The following is a 25929-nucleotide window of genomic DNA, read 5'->3' as shown; positions in this document are numbered from 1 at the left end:
TAAGCAATCAGGAAGGGGTTCTAGGCAGTCGGTTCCCGATCGAAAGATTGATACCAAGTGCTGGCTGATTGCTCTCTTTCTCCCTATCTTGCAGGCAGCATGAAGGATAAAGAGAAGAAAAATGAGAAGAGATGATATGGGATACTTTTTCTTTTGAAGAAGTAACTTTCCACAGGCTTATTCTTGAACTGAGCTGGAGGGTTTTCTGGTTTCCTCCAGAGTATAAGGCCGACTGAAGAATTTGAGGGTCAAAACAAGTCCATCAAATCTAGAGTACGTTCGACCCTGCTGATATGGGATACTTTTGCTTTTGACAGAGTAATGGATGTATCAGCACGTGTGCTGTTACGCTTGCCTTGCAGGTAAGAACCAGGTCAAAGGAAAAGACAGGGAAAAAAGCATGATATGGGATACTCTTGCTTTTAACCCTGTTGATATGAAATACTCTTGCTTTTGATGGGTTGTTTGCAGAGGTATCCCAAGGAATGATGAACACTGAGTGACTCGAGAGAATTTGATGCGAATGCATTCTCGGAGATGAAGAAGGTTTGAGTGAGGCTGTCTTGCTGTGAAGGTTGACATTTATAGGCATTTCTTCATAACTGGAAGAGGCACTGTTCTTTTACTCATGTCGGTACCCGTTGGAAAATTGAACAGGAAAAGTCACGTACATTCTACTTCACAAGAAATCTTCGACAGATTGCCCGTAATTTCCGCAAGGCTAAGTGTACATGTGATAGATGTTGACACGTCGAGATAAAGCATATGCCTCTTCGATATCTGGAATCAAACTGCCCGTGATTTTCGCAAAGCTGAGTGTGCATGTGACAGATGCTGACACGTCTGGAAAAGCAGATGCCTCTCCGATTTCTGAGCTTGCAACTTCGAGTTCTGAGCTTCCCAGCTTTTGAGAAAGCAAGCGCCTCTTTAATTTCTGAGATTAGCCTTCGTGGTCTTCGAGCAGCCCAGCTTTTGAGAAAGCAAACCTCTTCGATTTCTGAGATCGACCCTCGTGGTTTCTGAGCAGCCCAACTTTTGAGAAAGCAAACGCCTCTTCGATTTTTTTTTTATTATTATTATTATTATTATTATTATTTTTTTAAAAATGGCCTCTTTGATCTCTGAAATCCCGTCGAGCTGATTTAAATAGAGGCACGCAGTTCATTTCAAAACACACTTGAATTTCTGCCTATAGAAACTCTCTTCGTGCACTTCTAAATTCTTGATTTGTCCGACCTCTTCTCTTTTCAACACTTTTGAAAATGTCTGGCCCCTCCGACCGTCGTTTTGACTTGAACTTTGTTGAAGAGGTAGCCCCGCCTTCTCCAGACAACATATGGCGCCCATCCTTTGTCTCCCCTACTGGTCCTCTTACCGTTGGGGATTCCGTGATGAAGAATGATATGACCGCTGCGGTGGTGGCCAGGAACCTTCTCACTCCCAAAGATAACAGACTACTTTCCAAACGGTCTGATGAGTTAGCTGTTAAGGATTCTCTGGCTCTCAGTGTTCAGTGTGCAGGTTCTGTGTCTAATATGGCCCAACGCCTATTTGCTCGAACCCGCCAGGTTGAATCATTGGCGGCTGAAGTGATGAGTCTCAAACAGGAGATTAGAGGGCTCAAGCAGGAGAATAAACAGTTGCACCGGCTCGCACATAGCTATGCTACAAACATAAAGAGGAAAATTGACCAGATACAAGAATCTGATGGTCAGATTTTACTTGATCATCAGAGGTTTGTGGGTTTGTTCCAACAACATTTGCCTTCATCTTCTGGGGCTGTACCGCATACTGAAGCTCGAAATGATCAACCTCCAATACCTCCTCCTACTGGGGCTCCGCCGACTGCTGAGGCTCCGCCGACTACTGAGACTTCTCCTAAGTAGCCTTTGTGAAGGCTCTCTCTCTTGTATTTTTGTGTTTAATGTTCATTTTATTTTTCTGCTTAATGTTCCCTTTTTAATGAATTTTAATATAAAAAAAAAAATTACCTTGTTTACTTGCTTAACGAATCCACGAATAAGTTATTAATATTACGGTATGCAGCCCGCAATACTGATAAATCATCGTTGTCTCGATAAGTAAGCAACAATTCCCGAGGGTGCAATATTATCATCTTGCTCTTCAATAGAAATACCTATATATATGCCTCGATCGTGCTCCAACATTACTCTCTTTGGCAACATCGTCAATAATAAGAAATTTCTACATCAAGATCAATTAAAACTCTAGCAAAGTAACCAGGAATGTTTAACGTGCCCATGATCAAGCCCGAAAGATTCTGAGTATCTTGTAGCTCTATGTCCCATTTGTCCACGTGTAAAGCATACTCTGTTTTCCCACCTACACTCTCCAAAGTGCATGCTATTGTTCTTACAGCACAAAGGTACATTTCCTCTACTAAAGTCACCTTGCCTCTGAGATCTGGGATTACCAATACATCTATCACTTCGCCTCTGATCAATGGCATTAAAACCTTCGTCAAAAGAACTAAAATTAGCTTCACTTCTTTTTAAAGCTCTGAATCTTTCAAGGTTCTCGAGATGACTGACCTTTATCCTTATCATCCTTCCTCTGTCGGATTATCAACAACATCCGGATGGTAATAAGGCAAGTCCGTAAACTTTCTATAATACTTATTCGCTGTCATCTTTCCTTGTCTCAAATTGTAAACTCTTGCTTATTATCATCCATATATGCCGAAGGAATAGACAATTCTTTAAACAACTTTCAATCGGCTGTTTCCTCCAGTGACATCATTTTTCCATAAAGTGATTCAGTTTCAACTTATAAACAATCTCAAAGGTAGTCATTTGGGAAGGACGGATAACAGACTGAATCACATTAATAGTAGTTTCACATAACTAAGTTAAATCGGGGAAACTAAGCTCATCATTTCATAAGGTGATTCAAATTCGACTCATAACCCGTCTTAAAATGTCCCTTTTTATAATAGGCTGAATCACCATAATAATAGTTTCTCCTAAATCGCTAAATCAGGGAGACTAAATTCCTCTAACTACGTGGTTTGCTACGAGGCGGTGTAGTTCTGACAGAATTCACTAGAAACTTCTCAAGATGTCCAAGATTGCAACCATGCTCTGATACCAACTGACACACCCCGTCCCGAAGGAGGGCATGCTGGCCGTCACATGAGAGTGACGTAACCATTTACACAGTTCGGAAGCTTTTAAAAATACAATTATTAAAATGGAAACCCTCGAGGGTGAGTCCTACTTTTGTGAATTCTGTCAGAATACCGTTGGATTCCTCGTGGCCACCAAAACTCTGCTATCAAGAACCTGGAGGGGCGAAAAACAAAATTGAGTGGGTCAGTAAAACCAAGCTTTTCAAAAAACATTTCGCCAAAAATAATTCTAACCCCTCACTGTAAAACCTGTATACTTTTCCCAGAAAATAATATAATAACATAATACTTTTCATAAATCTCGAATCATCAATTTTTCTTTAAAACCCGAAAGTATGCCATGTTTTAATTTCGAAAACAAAATAAATGATGCATCAATGTAACAGGTGAAATAGTGAATTAACCGGAGACCCTGCAGTTGGTCCTGTATGGTTAATTCTATAGCTCAACATCCAATCCAACCGGAGTCACCTCGGTGACCTGTACGGCACTACACTGCAGATAAGTCGGAACTACCTGAAGTAGTCTGTACGACATGAATGGTGTAATGATACGCTCTAGTGCTTCTCATCAATCATCTGTGCACATAATCTAAGGTCACCCACTAGTCGGAATCACATCTAGTAATCTATACGACTAGCATGTCGGAACCCTCACTTGGTCTGTACGACATCCACCTACTTGGATCCAAGACGAACGTGCGGTGTGGTGAATAATATAAGCACTAACACCATGATTGCAGGTTATGAGCTATCCACAATATACACATCAACAATGCACATGAATAATATAAAACTCACCTGATACTTACCTGTGCGTCCACAGCACCAATTCACATATATATATGCATCATATATCAATTCATGCTTTTCATATACTTCTATGCATGGCATTTCAAATCATACTTTTCATATAATTCTATCCATGGCATTTTAAATCATGCTTTCATTTAAATTCAATTTCTGGGAAGACTCAATAGTATATATGTATACGGAAAACAAAACTGCCCACTCACTGATAAGTAGCCGGTTCGTAACCCCCTCGCCTATTTTGGTTACGTTCTTCGTCAGTAAAATTTTCACCTATACAAAAATAATTATAAAACATCATTTAAACGCACATACACAAACATTCATCAATAACTTTCTTATACGTTGCTCAATTTGGGTATGTGAATATACCACGGTGATCTACACGACGTCACGGACGTCGACATATTTTTAGAAATATTTTTTGAACCCTACACGCGCCCCCACGCGCCGTGGGTGGCACTGACCTACGCGCCCCCACGCGCGTCTTCTTCCTCGGCTCGCCGGACTGGTTTCGCCGGTTTCTGGGCAGTTTTTCAAATTGCCATAACTTCTTCATTTCTTCACCATTTTCAACGTTCTTTATATCAAAATGAAGATATTGAAGAGACGAACAAATCTATACCTGTCTCGACCCTTAACTCGCCGGGAATTCACCGGAAAACGCCTCGAAAGTTCCGACCAAACATTGAACTTTCCGATCTCTGTGTTTTTACTTCCAAAAACTTCCAACGAAGCATTCCGAGCTTCCTAAGAACCTCCTTAAGCTCCCTATGAGCTTAAAAACCCCTAAAAATCAACCAATACAAAGTTGATGAATAGTGTCAAACTCGGAGGTGAGTTGTTCGACGTGAAAACGTTGAAGTTCTTACCTGAAATGGGTATGGATGAATTCGTATCGACGAGATGAAGACGATGGTGGTCTTTGTTTCTTCGATCTGTGAAGATTTGAAGATCCTTGTTGTTTTGCCGTGAGTGTAGAAAGAGAGAGAGAGTGTGAGTGTTTGAGGGAATCACGGGAAGGAATAATGAATAATGAGTGTGTCTGAGTGTATAGTCCATAAGTCATTTTCAAACAAACACACAGACAAAACGTCCACTCTTAAAAACTAGGATAATTAAACAAACTTCACACTTATAAAAACGTTAATACGGGACGGGCTGTTACATAACATGTGTGGAGATGAACCCCTTAGCTAGCCTTCCATTCATCCATTTAAACCAAATTCGTTTTCAAAACTGTTTTGTTTTACAAAGTTTATGTCTTGTTTTAAAGTGTCAAATTAGTTAGTAAGTGTTTTACTTTGTGTTTTTAAGTGTTTTGATTCAAGTTAAAACCCAAATTCGTCCAATTTGGTGCTTAGTGTCCAAAACTGCCCAGAAAGTGGTTTTTAGGCTGTTTTGAGTCTTTTGGTTTGTTTTGGTATTTTAAAGTTTAATTTTGCATTCTTTGAGTCTAGTTTAGTGTTTTAAACTTGTTTTTACGTATTTGAGTCAGTTTTCAAGTGATTTTGCAATCCCTCCTAATCCCCGGCCTAGAACGATCCCTACTTACATACTTACTACAATTGATAAAAAGAGGGTTAATTTGAGCGCTAGTTAATTTTCGCATTAGCAGTCTGCATTCTTCTCTGCTTGTTTCTTCTGCACGGCGGGCAGGCACGAGGTAAAGGTGTTGGTCTGTTTCTTTCTTCAATCTTTCCAAGTGCCCACCTCTTGCTCTCTTTCTCCTTGTCCTTAGTTGAGGATGAATCAACATGTTGTCTCCACATGCTTCGAGGTATCATCTTCACTTCCCTTATAAGTGAGAGACAAAGCGAAAGCATAAGATGATGAGTACTCGAGAGCAAGAGCTGGCTGGAGAAAGGACAGGGAGAAAGCATGATATGAGATACTCTTGCTCTCAACCCTTATGATATGAAATACTTGTGCTCTGGATGGGTTGTTTGCAGGGGTATCCCAGGGGATGAAAAATACAGAGTGACTCGAGAGGGTTTGTTGGAAAGCCATTTCAGAGAGGATGAAGGGTTAAGTGAGGCTGAAAGTTGGGTGAGACTGCTTCACTTTGAAGTTCAACATTTATAGAATTTTCTTAATGGCTGGGAAGGCATTGTTCCATTACTCGTGTCGGCAAGCCTGGGATAATTTAACAGTAGTTTTCACGTGCATTCCGCTTTGATAGGAGCATATTTATGCGCCTTAGTTAGCTAGTTCTTATGCATCTTTGTTTTGTTTTCTTCGTTAAAGTAGTCTTTTAAGCTACTTTCATGTGTTTTCAGGTTTAAAGGACATATTACATGAAATGATGCAATTTGGAGCTTTTGGAGCAAAATGTGAGATTGGATTAAAAAGGACATGCTTGGAACACAAGGTTGGGATGGAATTGATGAGTTGAAGATTTGAGGTTTCCTACTTGAAGTAGGAAAGCTAAGCCTAAAAGTTTCCATTTTGGGTTGATCTTTCCTAAATCGGAATTGGCAACCAAAGTTTCTAAAGTTGGAAGTTTCTATTCTTGAAGGTTTCCATTTTCGTGAGTTTCTATTCTCGGTTTTGGGCTTTTGGATGACCCATCTTTAACTCTTGGACCTATGCCGCACCTAAACCCTAACCCTAGCCCACTTAATCAACCACACCTAGGCCTTGTTCACATGCAAAAATCTGATTAGTTATTCTAGGCCCATGCCGCACCTTTCCATCCTAGAAGCCTATTTTACAAACCCTAACCCTAGTCCACTTAAGTAGCTGCACCTAACCCTAGCCCAATCTGATTTATTTAGGGTTTTAGGTGTCTATATATATGTATTTTACACCTAGCCGCAGAGGCTCTCCCTCTCCATATTCAGAAATTCGTCAAAACCCTATTCCCCACTTTGCCGCAGCCTTCATCCATTCCAGCCACCATTCTCCACCTCTATACACCATCCTACACCTCCATACACCACCCACACACCTTGCCGCACCCCCATACCATCCTAATTCCCTTCCTACATCAAAAAACCATCCAAAAACCCCCTAAACCAACTCTGCCGCAACAAGGAGAAGAAGAAAGAGGAGCTTTCTGTGCAGAATTCAAAGTGGACTTCTTTGGCATTTTAGGTGTAATCTTTCTTATGTCTTTGATGTTTCAATTCAATAAACTTTGTGTTGTGAGTATGAGGAACTAAACCCCCTTAGTTGGGGGGTGATTCGAAACCATGTACATGCTTGCAATTTGATTCGATTACATTCAGTTGTTATTTCATAAGTCATGGATTCAATTCGTTCATCTATTTGATTGATAACTTATTTGTGTATGTTGATTAAGAGTGCACGCTTAGTTTTCATGCATGAATATGATGCTAGATTATGAGGGAGTTTCACCTAATAGTTACAATCTTATAATCACAAGTAGTGAAGATCGCTTGAAAACGATCGCGTTGAATGAATTCTTAGCATAAGTTTCATGCAATTTATAGTAACAAATGCTTCGTCAATGCTTATGTTTTTCATAGAACGTAATGATTCTTGCTTGTATCTCTATTATGCAATTCATGTAGGGAACTTGTAGGGAATGTTTTGGGTTGTCGTATGCAATCATCCAACTTAATAACTTGTGGAAAAACTGAGGGTTAATTAGTGCAATTCACGGTTAACTTGGGGCGTTGAGTATTCATAATTTATTGGAAGAACAACTGAAAATCGTTTTGTTGCAAGTGTGACATGTGTGGAGAAGAACCTCCTAACTAGCCCTTTTAACCATCTATTTCACCAAAATCGTTTTTACAATCTGTGTTAATTAAAGTTTCTGTTTTGTGTTAAATTTTCGTCCAAAACAAATCCCCCTTTAATTTGAAGTCTTAGATTAGTTAGAAAGTGTTTTGATTTGTGTTTCTAAGTATTTTGATTCAAGTTTTCATCAAATTTCGTCCAAATTAGTGTAGGTGCTCAAAACTGCCCAGAAAGTGGTTTTTAGGCAGTTTTGAGCCTTCTAGTTGCTGTTTTGGTTCTTAGGTTTGTTTAAGTGTTTTAACTTTTAGTTTTGCATTCTTTGAGTCTAGTTTAGTGTTTTTAACTTTGTTTTTGAGTGTTTAAGTCAGTTTCCAAGCGTTTAGCAATCCCTCCTAATCCCCGGTCTAGAACGATCCCTACTTACATCTTTGCTACAATTTGACAAAAAGAGGGTTTAATTTGTGTGCTTATTTATTTCGCATCAAATTTTTGGCGCCGTTGCCGGGGATTAGCAAAGTTGCTAATCCCTTGGATTGTTTTTGTTTCTTTTATTTCACTTTGTTTCTGACTTTGTTTAAGTTTCTGACCTAATTTTTGTTTCTTGTTTCTTAGGTACTAATGTATGACTAGAAGCTCTCAACCGATTCGTACAAACATCTTGGATTTTGACGACGATTTTGAGAGGAAGTTAAGGAGAGCTAGAAACCACCAAGAGCATCATCCACCCAGTTCCGAATCTGACCTTGAAGAAAACGTACAAGAAGAGGAGGAGGAAGCCACGGCAGGGATATTTGAAGAAGTCCAAGGCATGGCCATGGACAATCGTACACTCAAGGAGCTTTCCGCCTCGGGTTTGGATAATGCCGCACCCTTGTGTATTCAATACCCCATGGCTGCCCAAGGTAAGACGGATGAGTTTGAATTAAAGTCAAGTTTGCTTCATCATATTCCTAAATACCATGGCTTGTCCATGGAAGATCCTAACAAACATTTGAAAGAATTTGAAGTAGTTTGCTCTAGTATGACTCCCGTCAATGTTGACGGAAATATCTTGAAGATGAAGGCTTTTCCATTCTCTTTGATGGACAAAGCCAAGGATTGGTTATACGAGTTAGCTCCCGGCACTGTCACTTCTTGGGAGAGTATGAAGAGAGCGTTCTTGGAGAAGTTCTTTCCAACTTCTCGCATCATCCTCCTACGCAAAAAGATAAGCGGAATTCAGCAAGAAGAAGGTGAGTCTTTTCCTACATATTATGAACGATTTAAATCACTTGTTGCTTCTTGTCCACAGCATCAGATGAAGGAGGAATTGCTCTTGCAATATTTCTACGAGGGCCTCCTACCTCTAGAACGTCAAATGCTTGATGCTTCGGCGGGGGGAGCATTGGTGGATAAAACACCCATGGCTGCCAAGGTCTTGATTGCTAATAGAGCGTTGAACGCTCAACAGTACGAGGGTGTAGGCCAAAGAGGACCCTCACGGCACCAAGTACATGAGGTAAGTGCGACTTCCGATCTTCATTCACAATTGGCTAATCTTACTTCTATTGTTTCACAGATGGCCGAGGGAATGAAGATGCAAGGACCTGTGGTATGTGGCGTATGTTCTATCCAAGGACATGTCTCCGAAAAATGTCCTTAACTCATCGAGAATGGCGGATGGGAGAGTGCGAATGCCATTGGGTTTCAAAGCCAAAATCAGTCAAGAAATGATCCATACTCCAACACGTATAATCTGGGGTGGCGAGACCACCCAAATTTCAAGTGGAGGGATCCCCAACAACCTCAAAACCAAGGAGGCTTTAGGCAACAACCCCCGGGGTTCTTTCCCAAAACTTACGGCCCACCCCAAAATCAAGCCCAATCCGGCCCAAGTGCCTCAGGTACGTCTCTTGACAATGATGCACTTCTTAAGATACTAACTAAGTTGTCTAATGGGCAGGAAGATCAAGCTAAAGCTATGCAAAACCAAGACAGAAGGGTGGATCAACTTGAGAAACAAATTGGGCAGATTGCCGAGTTTGTAGGTAAGTTTCGAGATCCCGGACAACTCCCTAGTTCCACCATTCCAAATCCAAAGGAAGGCTTTGAAACCGCAAATGCAATCATGCTAAGGAGTGGAAAAGAAGTTGGGGCAGGTCCTACACCACCAAAATCAGGTCCCAAAGAAGATGAAACGTTGAAATCTGGAGAGGAGAACCCAAAGCAACCCACGGCAAAGGTGGAGCAACCTTTGCCGCAAGCAACCATTGATCCTAAGTCCTCCAATCCGTCCACCCTAGGTAAGAAAGGTCCAAGTTCAGTTAATTCTAACATTATTCCACCCAATGTGCCCTTTCCTAGCAGATTTTTGCAATCCAAGAATGAAGAGGAGGAAAAAGATGTTCTAGAGACATTTAGGAAAGTTCAAGTTAACATACCTCTTTTGGATGCAATCAAGCAAATCCCGAAGTATGCCAAGTTCTTGAAGAAGCTTTGTACAACAAGGAAGCGGATAAGGGAGAAGGAGGTGGTACATGTAAGCGAGAATGTCTCTGCAATGTTGCAAAGGAAGCTACCACCTAAATGCAAAGATCCAGGTAGTTTCACAATCCCTTGTGTAATTGGTAATACAAGATTTGAACATGCTATGCTAGATCTAGGTGCATCAATTAATGTCATGCCATATTCTGTTTATGCATCTATGAATCTAGGAAAACTTAAAAATGATGGCGTTATAATTCAATTAGCCGATCGATCTAATGCATATCCCAAGGGAGTGTTGGAAGATGTTTTGGTGCAGGTAGACCATTTGATTTTTCCTGCAGATTTCTATGTGCTTGATATGGAGGACTCAACTCACTCTCCACCATCACCACTCTTGCTTGGACGACCATTCATGAAAACGGCTCAAACCAAGATTGATGTGGCCAAGGGAGCCGTAACTATGGCCTTTGGTGGTGATATGATTAACTTTAAGATTCCTGAATCAATTCAGAATACTAATGATGTTCGTTCTTGTTGTGCCATTAATGTAATTGAAAATATAGGGCAGGAATGTTCAACACTAGTCAAGAAGAATGCACCTCGAACTACCATCGAGGAGGGAATTGGAGTGAGCAACAAAGAATGCACGGCCTCAACCTTGAAATCACCAAATTTGGCCGAGTGCAACCTTTGTGCATCTGTCCATTGTACTCCCACTCCTATGCCGCACCTAGGTAAGCCACCTGATCCAATTTCAATTCCCATTTCAACTAATCGGTTGTTACCTTGTATGGTGCAGGTACCTAATCAAAGTCAATATGGTGGGAGAGTTCGTGTTGATTTAGAGAAGCACAACACGACACTACGAAAGGATCATTATCCCATTCCATTCAAGGACCCAATGCATGAAGTGGTTCGAAGGACAAGGTGTAGAGGAAACACCCCTCCATGTCGTGGGGTTCAATAACCTTCAAAAGAGCATTGTCCGGCTGCAAGACGTAAAAGAAAGCGCTACTTGGGAGGCAACCCATGCAATGCAACAAAGGAAGACCACGGAATCACTCCAATTCCAGATTTGCGTTCCTAAACTCTTCCCTTTGTTATTTATTTTGAATCTGCCTATTTAGTTGTTTTAGTTGCTGTTTGTGTGTTTCTTTTTGTTTAGTGTGATTTTATGCTTGAAACATTGAGGACAATGTTTGATTTAAGTGTGGGGGGGTAACTAAGTGTTTTAGATGCAAATTCGTGGGATTTTATCACCCTAAACTTGAAGACTTGTTCCTTGCTGTTTTTAAGTGTTTTTGAGCAGTTTTGATGTGTTTTAGTGTGTGTTGAAGTAAAAATCCGAAAATTACATAAAAATTTGAAAAATTTGTTTTAAAAACCCAAAAAGAGTTGTTTTTGTGTGTTTGTTTGTGTCTTAGGGTACCTTCCAACACAATGATGAGGATTCGGTTTGTAATTGCATGATTGTTAAAGCGAGTTTATTTGGAGAGTTAAAATCTGTACATTCTTTGTTTTCTAAGTCGTTGCATGATCTCATTATTCTTTGCTTGGTTGCTACTTAGAAGGCGTTTCATCATTTAGTTCCAAATGCTAGAACTCATGCCCATTTCATTCAAAGCATGTTATTGATTTGCATAACACATATTCAAGATGAAGTTGTGTAGTTACCACCACCTTAGCCAAAAAGCCATGAATCCCCTATGTCATTATGTTTTGTAGGTTTTTAACCCCGTTGAGCCTTGTTTACCCTTTTCTTTGTTAACCCACATTACCCTCACCTAGCCTAGATTAGGACTATCCATACCCTTGTTCTTGAAGCATAGTAAAGCATGATTCAAATTGAATTCCCTTTCGATTTATGTTGGCAGAAAATAAGTGTGGGGGAAGTGTTTTTCATGAGGAATTGTGTGCCATAGGCACGGCAAAGAAAAGAAAAGAGAAGAAAAAAATTTCGTGGAAAAAGAAAAATTGAAAAAAAAAAAAATATGAAAAGTTTGAAAAAAGAGTTGAAAAGTTGAGAAAAAGAGTTCCAAAGTATTGTTTGTTGAAGTAAGGGCCCAAAACAATGAATTCGGCCCTAAGAAGTTGTTTAAGTATCCCCCTTGTGTTTTAAAGTTAAATTCTGCAATCTAAGTGAATTCTAAGTCTCAATTTCATTGCTTTGCTTACTATTGCTTGAAGAACGTTTGTTTTCCCTATCCTTTCCTTGTTAACCAACAACCTAAGCCCCATTACAACCCTTAACTTCTATCTTGAGTGTTATGTGTTTCAATTTGTGGAGTTTGAATTTGGTATGAGCATATGGTGTCACTGGTTCTCGCATCTAAGTAGTAGCATTCCATTCATGAGATCATATCTAAACATGCTTCTTAACTCTAGAAATTGCGTTCTTTGTGATACATATATGTGAGCATTCGTTGTCATATCTCCATCAATCTTCTCACATATGACTAGTGTAGGGTGTGGAGTTAGAAAATCTGAGTGAAAATAGAGTGTATATCTTGTAAGGAATTGAGGGAATTCTCTAAGGCATGTTACTACATTCAAAGCATTGTTTTAATTGATTACTTGTGAACTAGTGAGTAGTGGCTTTAATTAAGTATGTGCTTGTGTAAAGATGACTCAAATCTGTGGGGATAACAATCTTTAATACGTCATGTGTATTGGAAATCCCTGAGGCAAACGTTGGAAGGTTTAGGTTTGTTTTGGTTAGTTTGTTTCGTTTCGTTTTCTTTCTTTTGTTTGTTTTGCTCGAGGACTAGCAAAAGCTAAGTGTGGGGGAATTTGATAGGAGCATATTTATGCGCCTTAGTTAGCTAGTTCTTATGCATCTTTGTTTTGTTTTCTTCGTTAAAGTAGTCTTTTAAGCTACTTTCATGTGTTTTCAGGTTTAAAGGACATATTACATGAAATGATGCAATTTGGAGCTTTTGGAGCAAAATGTGAGATTGGATTAAAAAGGACATGCTTGGAACACAAGGTTGGGATGGAATTGATGAGTTGAAGATTTGAGGTTTCCTACTTGAAGTAGGAAAGCTAAGCCTAAAAGTTTCCATTTTGGGTTGATCTTTCCTAAATCGGAATTGGCAACCAAAGTTTCTAAAGTTGGAAGTTTCTATTCTTGAAGGTTTCCATTTTCGTGAGTTTCTATTCTCGGTTTTGGGCTTTTGGATGACCCATCTTTAACTCTTGGACCTATGCCGCACCTAAACCCTAACCCTAGCCCACTTAATCAACCACACCTAGGCCTTGTTCACATGCAAAAATCTGATTAGTTATTCTAGGCCCATGCCGCACCTTTCCATCCTAGAAGCCTATTTTACAAACCCTAACCCTAGTCCACTTAAGTAGCTGCACCTAACCCTAGCCCAATCTGATTTATTTAGGGTTTTAGGTGTCTATATATATGTATTTTACACCTAGCCGCAGAGGCTCTCCCTCTCCATATTCAGAAATTCGTCAAAACCCTATTCCCCACTTTGCCGCAGCCTTCATCCATTCCAGCCACCATTCTCCACCTCTATACACCATCCTACACCTCCATACACCACCCACACACCTTGCCGCACCCCCATACCATCCTAATTCCCTTCCTACATCAAAAAACCATCCAAAAACCCCCTAAACCAACTCTGCCGCAACAAGGAGAAGAAGAAAGAGGAGCTTTCTGTGCAGAATTCAAAGTGGACTTCTTTGGCATTTTAGGTGTAATCTTTCTTATGTCTTTGATGTTTCAATTCAATAAACTTTGTGTTGTGAGTATGAGGAACTAAACCCCCTTAGTTGGGGGGTGATTCGAAACCATGTACATGCTTGCAATTTGATTCGATTACATTCAGTTGTTATTTCATAAGTTATGGATTCAATTCGTTCATCTATTTGATTGATAACTTATTTGTGTATGTTGATTGAGAGTGCACGCTTAGTTTTCATGCATGAATATGATGCTAGATTATGAGGGAGTTTCACCTAATAGTTACAATCTTATAATCACAAGTAGTGAAGATCGCTTGAAAACGATCGCGTTGAATGAATTCTTAGCATAAGTTTCATGCAATTCATAGTAACAAATGCTTCGTCAATGCTTATGTTTTTCATAGAACGTAATGATTCTTGCTTGTATCTCTATTATGCAATTCATGTAGGGAACTTGTAGGGAATGTTTTGGGTTGTCGTATGCAATCATCCAACTTAATAACTTGTGGAAAAACTGAGGGTTAATTAGTGCAATTCACGGTTAACTTGGGGCGTTGAGTATTCATAATTTATTGGAAGAACAACTGAAAATCATTTTGTTGCAAGTGTGACATGTGTGGAGAAGAACCTCCTAACTAGCCCTTTTAACCATCTATTTCACCAAAATCGTTTTTACAATCTGTGTTAATTAAAGTTTCTGTTTTGTGTTAAATTTTCGTCCAAAACAAATCCCCCTTTAATTTGAAGTCTTAGATTAGTTAGAAAGTGTTTTGATTTGTGTTTCTAAGTATTTTGATTCAAGTTTTCATCAAATTTCGTCCAAATTAGTGTAGGTGCTCAAAACTGCCCAGAAAGTGGTTTTTAGGCAGTTTTGAGCCTTCTAGTTGCTGTTTTGGTTCTTAGGTTTGTTTAAGTGTTTTAACTTTTAGTTTTGCATTCTTTGAGTCTAGTTTAGTGTTTTTAACTTTGTTTTTGAGTGTTTAAGTCAGTTTCCAAGCGTTTAGCAATCCCTCCTAATCCCCGGTCTAGAACGATCCCTACTTACATCTTTGCTACAATTTGACAAAAAGAGGGTTTAATTTGTGTGCTTATTTATTTCGCATCACGCTTCTCCAAAAATTTTCGACAAATTGCGCGTGATTTACGCAACGCAGATGTGCAAATTGACAGATGCTGACACGTCTCGATAAAGCAGAGGCCTCTTTAATATCCGGAATTTACGCTTCGAGTTCTGAGCTTCGTTGAGGGCAGAGATTGCATGTGACAAGTGCTGACGAGGCTGAGAGAGACAGATGGTTGGAATCGGTGCTTCGCCAGACTGCCCGTGATTTTCGCAAAGCTGAGTTGCGTGTGATGGGTGCTGACGAGGCTGAGACAGTTGACACTCTTCGATATCTAGAATTGGTGGTTTGTGAGCAAGCCCAACTTTTGAGAAAGCTGGCGCCTCTTCGATCTCTGAATGGCTTCTTCGATTTCTGAGCTCACCTCTTCAATCTCTGAAATCCCATCGCGTGCTGATTTTTATAGAGGTATGCAGGACGTTCAAAGCACTCTTGAATTTCTGTCTGTAAAAACTCCCGTTTTGCACTTTTACGATCTTGACTTGTCCGATCTCCTCTTTCTTTAACACCTCTGAAAAATGTCTGGCCCTTCCGACCGTCGTTTTGACTTGAACCTTGGTGAAGGAGCAGCCCCTCCTTCTCCAGACAACATATGGCGTCCGTCCTTCATATCCCCTATTGGTCCTCTCACCGTTGGGGATTCGGTGATGAAAAATGACATGACCGCTGCGGTGGTGGCCCGGAACCTTGTCACCCTCATAGATAACAGACTGCTCGCTAGACGGTCTGATGAATTGGCGGTTAAGGCTCTGGCTCTTTATCATAACCCGTCCCTAAGGTACATTTGACGGGAATGTGAATTGACGGGATTGCCCCTAGTAAGTGCTAAGGTAAGTGTTGTGACATGTTTTGATTTTGTTCTAATTCCTAAGTTTTGGAAAATAATTTAAATGAGATTAAAAATGTTGGAAGGTTTGTGTGGTTAGGGAATTAGGATCAAATTGGATGGTGGGGATTTGAGTGGACCACCAAAAACTCCCTGTTCTCTCTCTCCCTCTACCCGTATCTCTCTCTCTCCTCCCTCACGATTCTTCCTCTCTCTCACCCACCTCGTACGGACGGCAACCAAAACCCTCCAAAACTCAGTGGATCGAAGCAACCAAGGTAGGATTCTTCATCCCTGTGATGCTCTGAGTTGTTTGATGGTAGCTTTAGGACGTAGAACCTTCGAAAACCCCTGAAATCCGAACTCCCCATTTTTTGTCACTGTTCATGCACACGTGAAATGTTGTGTTTCAGGGAATTCTAAGCTTATAGTGAGCTTAGTGAGGTCCTAAGGAAGCTCGGGGACGTTCGTTTGGAAGGTTTGGACGTCGGGATCGTCAAGTTCGACTTTGGCCGGTTTTGCTTGGATTTTTCCGGTAAGATTTAGTTGTTTTTAGAGCTTTAAAGTAGTGTATTGTGATTCTACATGTTTGGGGCTTCAATTTGATATATTATACGAAGAAAATGGTTGAGAAACGAAGGAGAACAAGGCGTTTGAAGTTTGGCCGGAAACCGGCCGCCGGAAAAACCAGTCCGGCGAACCAAGGTTGGGGATGATGCGCGTGGGGGCACGTGTCCCCGTGCTTGTCCTGGCGCGTGGGGGCGCGTGGCACATCAAAAAAAATAATGAGATCATGCAACGACTTTAGAAAACAATAATGCACAGATTTTAACTCTCCAAATAAACGTTTAGGCTCAAGTCTCACAAGGTTGTAGCGTTTGTTTGAGTTCCTTCCTTCAAGCATGTTACAAAAACTAATTTGTATCCTTTGTGATTGCATGTGAATTCATAAGCTATAACCACAACCAAGCATAAGCAAAGAGTAATTCAAACTTCCATCCATGTTAATAACTCTTTTTAACAGTCATGCAATTACAAACCGAATCCTCATCATTGTGTTAGAAGGTACCCTAGACACAAACACACAAAAACGACTCAAAACACTCTTTTTAGGCTTTTCAAAACACTTTTTTTTTCAAACTTTTATGTGATTTTCGGAGTTTTATGTCAAGACACACTAAAACACACCAAAACTGCTTAAAAACACTTAAAAACAGCAAGGAACAAGTCTATAAGTAATGGGTGATAAAATCCCACGAATTTGCATCAAAAACACTTAGTTACCCCCCCACACTTAAATCAAACATTGTCCTCAATGTTTCAAGCATAAAATCACACCAAATAAATTTAAACACACAAACAGCAAAGAGAAGGGTTTTAGGAACGCAAATCTGGAATTGGAGTGATTCCTAAGTCTTCCTTTGTTGAATGCATGGGTTGCCTCCTAAGTAGCGCTTTCTTTTATGTCTTGCAACCGGACGAAGAACTCATTCATCTCTCATTGGAGCCCACGGCATGGAATGGGATCTCCTCCACAACCTGCCCCACGGCACTCTCCTAATATGGCTTCAATCGATGTCCATTTACCTTGAATTCTTGACCATTCCTCAAGCTTTGGACTTGAACTACACCATGTGGAAAAACATTAGTAACAACAAAAGGTCCAATCCACTTACAACGCAACTTACCAGGGAATAAACGTAAACGGGAAATGAAAAGCAACACTTTCTGCCCAATGGTGAAGGTTTTGCCCCTAATCATCTTGTCATGAAACGCCTTTGTTTTCTCCTTGTAAATTCGGGCATTCTCATATGCTTCATTCCTTAGCTCCTCAAGCTCATTCAATTGGAGCTTCCGATGAATTCCAGCAGCATCTAAGTCCAAATTGAATGTTTTCACGGCCCAATGCGCCTTGTGCTCTAGTTCCACGGGTAAGTGACATGGCTTGCCATAGACTAGCCGAAATGGAGACATCCCTAGGGGTGTTTTGTAGGTAGTTCGGTACGCCCATAATGCATCGTCTAAACGCATGCTCCAATCCTTCCGGTTTGGCCCCACAGTCTTTTCCAAGATTTGCTTGATTTCGCGATTTGAAACTTCGGCTTGGCCACTTGATTGAGGGTGATAAGGTGTTGAAACCCTATGCTTGACATTGTACTTCTTAAAGAGTGCCTCAATGGTCCGATTGCATAAATGTGAGCCTCCATCACTTATGAACACCCACGGCATCCCAAATCTAGAGAAAATGTTAGTCTGGATGAAATCTGAAACCACTCTAGAATCGTTAGTACGGGTAGCTTTTGCTTCTACCCATTTGGAAACATAATCAACCGCAAGCAAAATATAAGTGAAACCAAATGAAGAAGGAAAGGGACCCATGAAATCAATACCCCAAACATAAAAAATTTCAACATTGAAGATAGGGGTTTGCGGCATTTGGTCCTTAGCACCAATGGTACCTGTCCTTTGACATCTATCACATGTTAAGCAAAACATTCTAGCATCTTGATAGGAGCATATTTATGCGACTTAGTTAACTTGTTCTTGCGCATTTACGTTGTGTTTTCTTAGTTATTTTAGTGTTTAAAGTCATTTTTGTGTGTTTTCAGATTCTAAGGACAAAGTATGCAAGAAGATGCATTTTGGAGGCCTTTGGAGCAGTTTCGGGTTTGGATGGATAGCAAATGCATGGAGCAAGGTGGATGGACGAAATTGAAGACTAAAGAGGCTAAGAATGTGAAGAATTATTGTACAAAGGATAAAGAACTCAGCCACAATAGGGTGTCACTCCAAAATTCACCATCCTTGCCGTGCAAATCACATTGTATTCCCTTTGGATTCCCATGCCATGCTTAATCACCCTTGTCCCCTACATTATTTCTGATTTCATGCCTCAATACATTTAATTATTACACTCAATTGCTGCATACCTCTTGTTCCCTTCACCCATCAGATTTCATACCACTTTCACAACCATTACATGCACCAATTGATGCTCCATCAGCCACCTTTGGAATCCCATGCCGTGTGCAACACATGTGGCTGCACCTTTGACTCATTTCTGAAACATTTCACCTCCCTTTTCATTTCTATTCAATATGCACAATCATTCATGCTCCCTAGCTGCAACACCACTCCATTTTACCCTCCATACTTTCCATCATTGCTTCATTTTCATCCTTAGACCATTGCACACCACAAATTCACCCTCCTTGCTGTGCATTTCCTCCATTGCCTAACCTGATTCTCTAGGGTCTTTGGGGCCTATATATACTTGTTTACACCCCTTGGCCAAGGGATGACCTCCTCCCATATTCATCATTCATCACAGAAAATTCGTCCATACACACCTAGGCAGCAAAACACCCCAAAAACACCATTCTAGTGCCCAGAAAACATAACAGCCATTCCACCTTCTTCCACCCTCTTTGCCGAGTTCTCCACCACCCTCCAACCATCAAACACTCCTCCACACTCACCATAAACCTTTCCATACCATTCCCCATCCATTCTACACCATAAAACTACCCAAAACCTATCCACAACCCAATCTGCCGCAAGCAAGGGAAAGGAGAATTCTTGGATGCACTTGCTGCCAAGTTGGAGCATTCTAGGTGTTTTCTTTCTTTGGATTTTAATGTCTAATTCATGTAATCTTTGTTTTGCTTTAAGTATGATTGGCTAATTTTGTTTTGGCTAAGGGTGTATTCAAAACCATGATTATATATGTGAAATAAGTTGATTACTTCCAATTATCGTTGCATAAGTCGTGAATACAATTTGCTTAACCGTTGGGTTTAGAACTTATTCTTGCATAATGATTGAGAGTGCACGCTTAATTTGCATGCTTGAATTTGGTGCTAGGATATAAATTTGTTTCACCTAATTGTTATGAATTTATATTCGCAAGTAGTGAAGGTTGCTAGTCACGATCGTGTTAAGTAGATTCCTGGCAAAAGTATCATGCTTTTCATAGTTACAAATGCATTGTCGATGCTTATGATTTCCAAAGAACGTAATGATTCTAACTTGTGTCTTTATCATGCTGTTTATATAGAGAACTTGTTAGGAATAATTTGTTTGCGATGCATATTCATCCAATTCAATGATTCTAGGGAAATCTGAAGGTTAATTTAAGCGGACCTAATTACTTGGAGTGTCGAGGTTCATAACTTATTAAATTGATAACTGGAAATTGATTTACGTTGCATATATTTCATGTGTGGAGAAGAAACCCTTAGCTATTCCATCATCCATTGATTCATCACAATTTTATCTTACAATCTGTTTTCTTTACAATCTGCCAAATTAATTTAATTTCGTTCAAACACAATTCCCCCAAATTTTGTTGAGTCTTAGTCATTCAAATCTGTGTTATTTTGTGTTCTTAAGCATTTGGAGTCATAAACACTTTGGATTTCGTCCAAATCAAGTTCTAGTTTCTTTTTGAGTCAATTTGATTGTTTTAGGCAGTTTTGAGTGCTTTAAATCTGTTTTGAGTCATAGTAGTCTTGTTAGAGTCTTTAAGTTTAGTTTTTGTGTTTTTGAATCAATTTATATTAGATTAGCACCCCTAGTTAATCCCCGGTTAGAACGATCCCTACTTACATCATTACTACAATTGTCACAAATAGGGTTTAATTTGTGTGTTTAGTTATTTTACGCATCAAATTTTGGCGCCGTTGCCGGGGATTGACAAAGTCGCTAATCCCTTGTCTTGAGTCTTGTTTAAATTGTTTAGTTTCTGTTTTGTTTTAATTTTGCACTGTGGGTGTGTTTTGTTTTTGTGCCGTGTATAGGCACCTTATTTCCTTACTTGTGCCGAGTCTATTAAGTTGGTTACTAACTTTGTTTGCTCTTGTGTGTAGGTACTAGTTTATGACACGCAGCTCACAACCTGTTCATGAGCATATCTTCGACTTTGACAGTGATTTTGAGAGGACTTTGAGAAGGAAAAAGAGGTTGCAAAAGTCTAATCCTCCTAGTCCCGAACCTGAATTAGAAGAGCAAGAAGTTGAGGTTGAAGAGGAGGTACCAACCATGGCAGTGGACAATCGAACCATCAAGGAGCTTTCTGCCTTGGGTTTGGCCAATGCAGCCCCTCTTTGCATCCAATACCCAAGGGCAGACCCTGAGAAGACCGATGAATTTGAGTTGAAGTCAAGTTTGCTACATCATATACCCAAGTTCCATGGGTTATCAATGGAGGACCCCAATAAGCACTTAAAGGAGTTCGAAGTAGTATGCTCAAGTATGACACCGGTGAACGTGGATAGCAACATATTGAAGATGAAAGCTTTTCCCTTTTCTTTGTTGGAGAAGGCCAAGGATTGGTTGTATGAGTTGGCTCCCGGAACTGTCACATCATGGGAGAGTATGAAGCGAGCCTTCTTAGAGAAGTTCTTTCCGACATCACGAGTCATTCTTCTTCGCAAGAAGATTAGTGGAATTCAGCAAAGCCAAGGTGAATCTTTTCCAACCTATTATGAACGTTTTAAAGCTCTTGTTGCTTCTTGTCCACAGCACCAAATGAAGGAGGAGCTACTTCTTCAATATTTTTACGAAGGTCTTTTACCATGATATGATATTAACTAGCACTCAAATTAACCCTCTTTTTATCAATTGTAGTAAGTATGTAAGTAGGGATCGTTCTAGGCCGGGGATTAGGAGGGATTGCTAAATCACTTGAAAACTGACTCAAAAACGTAAAAACAAAGTTTAAAACACTAAACTAGACTCAAAGAATGTAAAACTATAACTTAAAACACCAAAACAAACCAAAAGACTCAAAATAACACAAAAACACTCAAAACTGCCTTAAAACCACTTTCTGGGCAGTTTTGAACTCTAAACAAGATTTTGACGAAAATAGGTTTTAACTTGACTCAAAACACTTAAAAACACAAACTAACACACTCTCTAACTAATTTGACACTTGAAAACAAAGGGGGATTTGGTTTTTACGAAATTGAAAACAAAACATAAACTTGTAAATCAAAACAGATTTTAAAACGAATTTGATTGAATTGAATGGATAGAAAGCTAGCTAAGGGGTTCATCTCCACACATGTTATACTTGCATTCAAAACGATTTCCAATTGCTTTTCAATAACCCATGAATTCTCAACACCCCAAGTTAATTAGGTCCGCTTAAATTAACCTTCAGATTTTCCTAACGTTATTGAATTGGATGATTGCATACGACAACCCAAAGCATTCCCCACAAGTCCCCTACATGATTGCATAATAGAGATACAAGCAAGAATCATTAAGTTCTATGAAAACCATAAGCATTGACGAAGCACTTGTTACTATGATTGCATGAAACTTGTGCCAAGAATTTACTTAACGCGATTGAGATCATCAACCTTTACTACTTATGAATATAAGTCCATAACGATTAGGTGAAATTTCCTTATATCCTAGCATCAAATTCATGCATGCAAATTAAGTGTCGACCCTCAACCAACATACACAAATCAGTTTTAATTCTTGTAGATAAGTAAATTGAATTCACAACTTATGAAACGCAATTAGAAGTAATCAAATCATATAGCAAGCATAAACATGGTTTCGAATCCCCCCTAGCCAAGGGGGGGGTTTAGTTCCTCATACTCGCAAAGCAAAGATACATAAATTTAGAAATTAAAATCCAAAGAAAGAAAACACCTAGAACGCTCCAACTTGGCAGCAAGCGCATCCAAGAATTCTCCTTCCTCCTTGCTACGGCAGAGAACTTTAAAACAGGTTTTGGGTGGTATTTATGGTGTAGAATGGATGGGGAATGGTATGGAAAGGGGTAGGGTTGATGGGTGGTGCGGCTAGGGATGATTTTGGGCAGAAAATATGGAATATGGTGGTGGAAAGGTGCGGCAAAGAGAGCCTCTTTGTTTCTGGCGTGAATGATGTATATGGGAGGTGATATCTCCGGCCAAAAGGGTTTAATGAGTATATATAGGCACTTCAAAACCCTAGCAATCAGATTAGGGTTTCTAGAAGCCCAAATCCACCAGAAATTAGGTTAAAACAATCAGATTTTTAGTGGGAATAAGGCCTAAGGTGCGGCTAGGGTTAGGGTCCACAAGGAATTAGGGTTTAGGTCATCTAAAAGCCCAAAGCCAAGAATAGAAACTCTCGAAAATGGAAACCTCCAAGAATAAAAACTTCCAACTTTAGAAACTTTGGTTTCCAAATCTGAATTCTTTGTTCTTCACTTTCATTTCTTCATTTCTTAAGCTCCTTTGACCTTCAAACTCGTCCATTCCTTGTGCTCCATTAGCATACACTCCATTCCAGCTCAATTTTTGCTCTAAAATGCTCCATTTTGCACTTCTTTGCATACTTCGTCTCTAAACCTGAAATTGCACGAAAATGACTTTAAACACTAAAATAACTAAAGAAAAACAACATAAATGCTTAAGAACAAGCCAACTAAGTCGCATAAATATGCTCGTATCAAATTCCCCCACACTTAGCTTTTGCTAGTCCTCGAGCAAAACAAAGAAACAAAACAAAACAAAAACACAATCTAAACCTTCCAACATTTGCCTCAGGGATTTCCAATGCACATGACATGTTAAAAATCATCACTCCCACGGATTTTAGTCATCTTCACACTTAAGCACATACTTAATCATAGTCACCACGTACTAGTTCACATTTAACCAATTAAAACATGATTTTGAATGTAGTAACATGCCTTAGAGAATGTGCTCAATTCCTTACTAGATATGCACTCAATTTTCACTCAGATTTTCTGACTACACACCCTATACTAGTTATATGTGAGAAGATTGATGTAAATATGAAAACGAATGCTCACATATATGTATAACGAAGCAAGCACTTTTCGGAGTTAATAAGCATGTTTAGATATAATCTCATGAATGGAATGCTACTACTTAGATGCGAGAACCAATGACACCATATGCTCATACCAATTTTAAACTCCACAAATTGAAACACATAACACTCAAGATTTAAAGTCAAGGGTTGTAACGGGGCTAGGGGAGTTGGCTAACAACGAAAGGATAGGGAAAACAAACGTTCTTTAAGCAATAGTAAGCAAAACAATGAAATCGTACTCAGAATTCCCATTAGCATGCAGAAATTAACTTTTAAACACAAAGGGAAGATTCAACAACAATTAGGGCCGAATTCACTGTTTTGGACCCTTCCTTCAACAAACAACACTTAAGAACTCTTTTTCACATCTTTTCAACTCCTTTTCATTCTTTTCACAACTTTTTCGTTCTTTTTTTTTTTTTTTTTATTTTCCACGAAATTTTTCTTTTTCTTTTCTTTTTCGTGCCTCATTCAAGACTTTGGCACACCCACAACAAAACTCACTTCCCCCACACTTGTTTTCTGCCAACAATGACCAAAAGGAATTCATTTTGAGTCATTCATTACTATGCTTCAAGAACGAAGGTATGGATGGTCCTAATCTAGGCTAGGTGAGGATAATGTGGGTTAACGAAGAAAACATAGGCTAAACAAGGCTCAACGGGGTTAAAACCTACAAAAACGACTGCATGGAATGAAGGCTTTTTGGCTATGGTGGTAACTACTAACTTCATCTTGAATATGTGTTATGTAATTCAATAACATGTTTTGAATGAAATTGGCATGAGTTCTAGCATTTGGAACTAAATGATGAAACGCCTCTAAGTAATAACCAAGCAAAAAATAATGAGATCATGCAACGACTTTTAGAAAACAACAATGCACAGATTTTAACTCTCCAAATAAACGTTTAGGCTCAAGTCTCACAAGGTTGTAGCGTTTGTTTGAGTTCCTTCCTTCAAGCATGTTACAAAAACTAATTTTTTTTTCTTTATGATTACATGTGAATTCATAAGTTATAACCACAACCAAGCATAAACCAAAGAGTAAATCAAACTTTTATCCATGTTTATAACTCGCTTTAACAATCATGCAATTACAAACCGAATCCTCATCATTGTGTTGGAAGGTACCCAAGACACAAACAAACACACAAAAACAACTCTTTTTGGGTTTTTAAAACAATTTTTTCAAATTTTTATGGGATTTTCGGATTTTTGAATCAAAACACACTAAAACAGCTTAAAAGCACTTAAAAACAGCAAGGAACAACATTTAGAAGTTATGAGTGATAAACCCTACGAATTTGCATCAAAACACTTTGGTTACCCCCCCACACTTAAATCAAACATTGTCCTCAATGTTTCAAGCATAGATGCACACAAATAACAAACAAACAAACCAAACAACATCTAAACAACCTAATATGGCAGAAACGAAATAGCAACAAAGAGAAGGGTTTAGGAACGCAAATCTGGAATTGGAGTGCTTTCTCGGTCTTCCTTTGTTGAATGCATGGGTTGCCTCCCAAGTAGCGCTTTCTTTAACGTCTTGCAGCCGGACGATGCTCCATTGAAGGTTTATGGAACCCCACGGCATGGAGGGGTTTTTCCACAACCTGTCCTACGAAATACTTCATTCTTTGGGTCCTTGAATGGGATGGGATAATGATCCTTTCTTATTGTCATGTTTTGCTTCTCTAAATCAACACGAACTCTCCCACCACGTTGTCTTCGATTAGGTACCTGCACCATACAAGGTAACAACCTATTAGTTGAAATGGGAATCGAATTTGGAATAGGTGGCTTACCTTTGTATGGCAAAGAAGTGGTAGCACTATGGACATATGCACAAGGGGTGCACTCGGCCAGATTTGGTGATTTCAAGGTTGGGGCCGTGCACTCTTTGTTGTTCACTCCAATTCCTTCCTCGATGGTGGGTTGTGGTACATTCTTGTTGACTAGTGTTGAACATTCCTGCCCTATATTTTCAATTACATTAATAGCACAACAAGGACGAACATCATTAGTATTCTCAACCGATTCAGAAATCTTAAAGTTAATCATATCACCACCAAAGGCCATAGTTACTGCTCCCTTGGCCACGTCAATCTTGGTTTGAGCCATTTTCATGAATGGTCGTCCAAGTAAGAGTGGTGATGGTGGAGAGTGGGTTGAGTCCTCCATATCAAGCACATAGAAATCTGCAGGAAAAATCAAATGGTCTACCTGCACCAAAACATCTTCCAACACTCCTTTGGGATATGCATTAGATCGATCGGCTAATTGAATAATAACACCATCA

General features: G+C 39.6%; 1 long non-coding RNA gene across 1 annotated transcript; it reads right to left on the bottom strand.

Moving 5' to 3' along the window:
• Nucleotides 1–2930: 2930 nt before the first annotated feature.
• On the bottom strand, nucleotides 2931–4960 carry LOC139195276 (uncharacterized). Its single transcript, XR_011580023.1, has 4 exons — nucleotides 4830–4960; nucleotides 4583–4746; nucleotides 4164–4230; nucleotides 2931–3302 (listed from the first exon to the last, which is right to left on the bottom strand). It is a non-coding gene; the product is annotated as an uncharacterized lncRNA (long non-coding RNA).
• Between the last annotated feature and the right edge of the window lie 20969 nt (nucleotides 4961–25929).

This window comes from Malus domestica, chromosome 04, assembly GCF_042453785.1.
Source record: "Malus domestica chromosome 04, GDT2T_hap1".
NCBI classification, from domain to species: Eukaryota; Viridiplantae; Streptophyta; class Magnoliopsida; order Rosales; family Rosaceae; genus Malus; species Malus domestica.
This window is presented reverse-complemented; position numbering and strand designations above follow the sequence as displayed.